Below are 5,868 nucleotides of genomic sequence, written 5' to 3'. Positions count from 1 at the left end.
TCTGGCTTAGACTTTGGGTTCCAAGGCAAGCCTTCTCCTTGGGCTAGGTTACACTTGGACCTCAGGACACCCCTAATGCAGCTCCATCCAGGCTTGGAAAAGGCATGGTGATCCTCCAAGTTCCATGCCGAATAATTCTGCACCACTTCTGGGCCCCATGTTTCTGTTTTTCTGAGACCAAGAAATTGATTCCCCATGAGAGACAGCCTGGCTAGGGTTACGGTTCCATCCAGGGGAGTCGCCAGGGCAGAAATGACACAATCCCCGTGATCTCCCTGGAGGGCTGAAATGAGGACCCACACAGGCATGTGGCTTCCATGTAGTGTCACGTTTAGAGTGAGTGCTAGGTGTACAATTAACAGTTAGATTTACGGGTTAGGGTTGGTGTAAGATCCCAGAACAATCCAGGATCTAATCAGCCAGCATTGCAGTTATTTCCCCATAGGGTTGTGTTGAGAGCGCAAGGGACGTTGGTGATCATGCTTAGTGTTTGGGTTCAAGGCCCAGCCTCCTTGGTGGGCAAGGCTTTGGTGGTGCCTCACCCCACCCCTTGTGCAGCTCTATCCAGTCTTTGTTAATGTCATGGTATTGTTCCACGTTCCATGCTGATTAAGCCTCACCACTTCTGGGCCCCCTGTCCTGGTTTTCTCAGACCTGGACATTGGGTCTCCGCAGGGAGAGAGCCTTGACTAGGGTTAGGGTTCCCTCCAGTGGTGTACCCAAGGTAGAGTTAATATCAATACCATGATCTTCCCGGAGGTCTGAAATGAGGGTCCATGCACGGCTGCAGTTCATGTGCAGGGTCACATTTAGAGTGAAGGTTAAGAGTAAAGTTAGGGTTAGGTTTAGGTTTAGGGTTAATATGAGAGTAAGATCAGGGGACGATCTAGGAAATGATCACTCAACAGTGCAGTATTCTCCCTGGAGGGGTGAGTCGAGGGTGCATGGGAAGTTGCTGGTCAGGCTTAGTATTTGGGTTCAAGCTCTGCCTCCTCTCGGGTCAGGCTACTGTTGTGCCTCAGGACACCCCTTGTTCACCTCAATTCAGGCTTTTTAAATGTCATGGTGATGTTCCATATGGATTAAGCATGTACTGCTTCTGGGCCCTATGTCCCTGGTTTTCTGAGACCAAGAAATTGGGTCCCAAAGGGGAGAGTGCCTTGGCTAGGGTAAGGGTTCCATTCAGAGAAGTTGGCAGGGCAGAAGTGACACCAGCCCCATCATCTACCCGGGGGCCTGAGATGAGGGCCCATACTCGGTTGCTAGTCAGGTGTAGGGTGTCGTTTTGAGTGAGGGTTATGTGTATGGTTAGGGTTATGTTTAGGGTTAGGGTTAGCATTAGAGTAAGTTCCTAGGACAATCCAGAATCTAATCAGCTACCCGTGCATTATCCCTCTGAGGAATGAGTTGAGCGAGCACGGGGAGTTGCCAGTCAGGAGCAGTGTTTGGGTTCAAGGCCCAGCCTCCTCTGTTGCCCAGAGTACCATTGTGCCTCAGGACACCCCGTGTGCACCTCGATCCTGCCTTTGTTAATGTCATGGTGATGTTCCACTTTCTTTGATGATTAAGACTGCACCGTTTCTGTACCCATGGTGTTCTTAGACCTAGGAATTGTATCCCCATGATAAGAGCACCTTGGCTAGGGTTAGGGTTTCATCAAAGAGAGTCACCATGGCAGAAGAGACACCAGTCCGGTGATCTCCCTGGAGGGCTGACGTGGGGGTGTATTCACGGTTGTGTGTCAGCTGTAAGGTTATGTTTAGAGTGAGGGTCAGTGTTAGGCTTAGGGTTAGGGTTCATTCCCAGGAGGCTCCAGGCACTGAACCCCCAGCAGTTCAGTGCTCTACCCGGTCAGCTGAGGACGCATGGGAGGATGCTCCTTTGGCTTGGTCTTTGGGTTCCAAAGTCAGCATTCTCTTTGGGCTAGGTTAGAGTTGGGCCTCAGGACACCCTTAATGCAACTCCACCCATGCTTGGAAATGGCATGGTGATGTTCTATGTTGTATGCTGAGTAATTGTGCACTGCTTCTGGTCCCATTGTCCCTGGTTTCTGAGTCCTAGGAAGTGGGTCCCCACAGGGAGAGGGGCTTGGCTAGGGTTTGGGTTCCATCCATGGGAGTCACCAGGGCAGAAGTGGTGCCAGCCCCATGATGTTCCTGGAGGTCTGAAATGAGGGCCCATGCACTTGTGCGGCTCAGGTGTAGGGTCACTTTTGGAATGAGGTTTAGGTATAGGGTTCGGGTTAGGGTTAGAGTAAGGTCCCAGGATGATTCAGAATCTAATCAGCCAGCAGGGCAGTGATCTCCCCGAAGGGCTGAGTTGAGGGCGCAGGAGATGGTGCCAGCCAGGCTTAGTGTTTGGATTCAAGGCCCAGGCTCCTCTGATTTTCTTTAGTGATATGTTTTGATTTATTTCCCCTTATTCTTTGCATATTTATTTGTGATTTTTGATATATGGTCACCATTAGACTTTTATATAATTCATTGCTTTTATTTTTATTTTTATTAAATGATGGTTATTTACCTTTGAACCCCTTATTTTCTCCTTATGGTTTGGTACATGTTATTATATATCCATTTTTGCCAATTTCTTGACTGAATTTTTACAGAAATATTTATTTTTACTGGCTTTGAGTTTTCCACCTCTCTTTTGTCACTTTTGGTTTCTTTTTTCCATTCAAAGAGTCCCTGTTAATATTTCTTGCTGGAATGATTTAGTGGTCAAACTCCTTTTTTTTTTTAATGTTTTATTTATTTCTAGGAGAGAGAGAGAGACAGCGTGAGCAGGGGAGGATCAGAGAGAGAGGGAGTCACGGACTGAAACAGGCTCCAGGCTCTGAGCTGGCAGTCAGCACAGAGCCTGATGCGGGGCTCGAACCCATGAACCGCGAGTACATGACCTAAGCGAAAGTCGGACGCTTAACCCACTAACCCACCCAGGCGCCCCTGTTTGTTTTTTTTTTTTTTTTTGAAACTATATCTGCTTCTATTTTTTTTTGAATTTTTTTAATTTTTTTTTACAAATAGTTTATTGTCAAATTAGTTTCCACATAACACTCAGTGCTCATCCCCACAAGTGTCCTCCTCCATGCCCATCCCCCCCTCCTCCCCACATCCATCAGTCTTCAGTTTTTGTCAGCATTCAAGAGTCTCTCATGGTTTGCCTCTCTCCCTTTCTCCCACCATTTCCGCCCTTCTTCTCCCCCTTGTTCCTCCGTCAAGTTCCTCCTAATCCTCCTATACGTGCAAACATATGATATTTGTCCTTCTCTGCCTTATTTCGCTCAGCATAACACCCTCAAGGTCCATCCATGTTGCTACACATGGCCAGATTTCATTCTTTCTCAGTGCCATGTAGTATTCCATGGTATAGATAAGCCACATCTTCTTGATCCATTCATCTGTTGATGGACACTTAGGCTCTTTCCATGTTTTAGCTATTGTGGAGAGTGCTGCTGTGAACATTGGGGTACATGTGCTCCTATGCCTCAGCATTTCTGTATCCCTTGGGTAAAGTCCTATATCTGCTTCTATTCTGAATGATAGCCTTGCTGCACAGAGTATTCTTGGTTGATGAGTTTTCCATTCAGCACTTTGAATGGGTCATATCACTCGCTTCTGGCTTGTCAAGATTCTATTGACAAGTCTGTAGCTGTTCTTTGTTGGCTGGCAGCTCTGCACCAGGACATCCAAGAGTTTGAGGTTATGCACAGAGTGCATCGGTGGCTGGGGACACGTGGCTGGGTGAGACGTAGGAAGGTGGCCAGCAGTGCGCAGCTGGGTGTGGTGCAGATGTGCATAACATGCTGTGGCAGCTTTGCATGCAGCAGGCTGGATGGGGTTCCCATGTGGTTTTAACAAAGTTTGCACTGAGCCCAGAAGGCTTCAAGTGGGTGAGTCCCCCAGAGATCTCTTGGGACAGCCGCACTGCTAGTGGGTTAGGTAGCAAGGGTCGGTGCAGCCCAACACCCTGGTAGGTGCTTTTGTGCTTATTCTGGGGAGTGGGGTAGAAAAGTGGTGACTGTGAGCTCCCTCATTGTTGGAGAAGTCACCCAATCACTCAGAAATCAGCATGAACATATCTATCTCTTGTTGCCTCTGGCATAGTGTAAACTGCCATGTTTACATTGCCTCTCCACACAGGCAGGGTCCTGGCTATCACTCACCCTCCTGGATCACCCAGTGCTGAGTCAGCTGACCTCCTAAGCTCCAGGATCCAAACTCAAGGAATTCAGCCCTTCTGGTTTTGAAGGCCAAATGTTACGGGGATTAGTCTTCCCTGTTTGAGCTCCCTGGGGTCAGAGCTCATTTTCTCTGTCTTCTCTGTAGGCAGCTGTCTTCCTTTCTGACCTTCCTAACCATTCAGGTGCAGCTTCTCTCTATTGAGTTGTGGAGTCTGTTCTGCTAGTCTTTGGATCTCTCTCTGGCTTATGGACTTTGAGGTGAAGGTTATGTATGTAGGGGACAGGATGTGTAGGGAAAGCATTCAGGCAGAGCTGACACACCTTTTTAAAAAGTATATAATCACCGTAGTTGGTCACCTTGCACAGTCCTCTTCAAATTCCAAAATCAGTGAGATTTAAGAGATTTTGGTTAATTTCCCTATGATGTTATGTTTCCCTACATGCATTCTGTCTTCTGTACTTTATCTGTGGCCTCAGATTAACACTTTCATGTGTGGCTGCAGGTAATGGAAAATTATTGTGTTTAGCTCTCAGATGTAGATCTCTGAATATACACATTCTCATAATTTTATTTGTCTGGTAGGGCATGAATTTTATCGTTTCAAACAGCAATTCCTGGGCTGAGGTGTTTACAGTCTTCGTTGAATGAATTTCCATGAACATCTTTTTTTGATGATCATTGTGTGGAGATATCTTAATTGAAACTGTGAGAAGGTGAGTGAATACTTCCCAGAAATTTTGCAGATGTTTTATGTATTTAATGTACTCTTTAATAATGTTCTTGACACAAATATTACCCCTATTTCACAGCTGAGGCTCTGAGTAGGTCTCACTGAGAACTGGTATGACGGCTGAGACAGCAGGAACATGGGCAAAGACTAGGGATATTTTGAGAGAAGTTTGAGGAGATGGAAAGCTGCAGTCAGGGTGATGACAGGGGTCCAGCAGGGGTGGCTTCTGGCCAATCCTGAATTGTAGGTTATCTCAGGCAGAAGGCCAATGCAAGCACTCAGCTGATCTAGATCTTGTCTCACTAAGGGATATGAACTTGGGCAGACAAGCATTTCCATAAGACCAAGTTAAATTTCCCATATCTCCAGGTCATTTCCCCTCCACAAATATCTAGAACCTTCAGAACACCCCAGGACACAATCTTTTTAGATGATTATCTAGGTGCACTTTAGTAACACTGACATCTCAGAGATGAACGCTGCATTGTGCACTGAGAGTGACCCCACATAGCAGCTCTGTGTGGATCTCACTCTCCCTGCTCAGGCTGTGCCCAGGAATGGCTTCAAACTGCATTTAACTGACCCCGACCGCCTCCCATCTGCACCTCCTCAATCTCTGCTTACTGTCCACAATTTCCCTTCTATTCCTGAGTGATTCAAGTTTCCCCAATTCCTTCACTGGTGCTTCGATTGTGGCGATCACAGGTCTCTGTCACTTATGCATGTATCCTTCTTTCACACAGGACACCTGAGGCATTAACATTTAGGGATGCGCTTTATTCTTTACAGAACCCAAAACACTGTGTCTCCAAAATACTCATGGGTACTGCTCACATCTGCTTTTGTGTAAAAATTCCTCTTTCATTTTGACCAGAGAAACCTATAGCTCACCTTCATACAGGGAAGTGACGCCGCCCATTGTATGTATGTCCTGGGAAACTGGAGGTATGTTCA

At 46.8% G+C, this 5,868-nt stretch overlaps 1 long non-coding RNA gene across 1 annotated transcript in view; it reads left to right on the top strand.

Annotated features, from left to right (window-relative positions):
• The first annotated feature begins 4,798 nt into the window (after positions 1 to 4,798).
• The window catches only part of LOC120227092, a 5,597-nt gene continuing 4,527 nt past the window's right edge, over positions 4,799 to 5,868 (top strand). Inside the window, exon 1 of the long non-coding RNA XR_005527173.1 lies at positions 4,799 to 4,897. This is a non-coding gene — a long non-coding RNA (uncharacterized LOC120227092). The remainder of the gene's footprint in view (positions 4,898 to 5,868) is intronic.

Source organism: Hyaena hyaena, unplaced genomic scaffold (assembly GCF_003009895.1).
Source record: "Hyaena hyaena isolate Hyena2069 unplaced genomic scaffold, ASM300989v1 scaffold_2015, whole genome shotgun sequence".
In the NCBI taxonomy this organism is placed as follows: domain Eukaryota; kingdom Metazoa; phylum Chordata; class Mammalia; order Carnivora; family Hyaenidae; genus Hyaena; species Hyaena hyaena.
The sequence above is the reverse complement of the archived record's forward strand: the minus strand, read 5'-3'. Positions and strand labels throughout refer to the sequence as shown.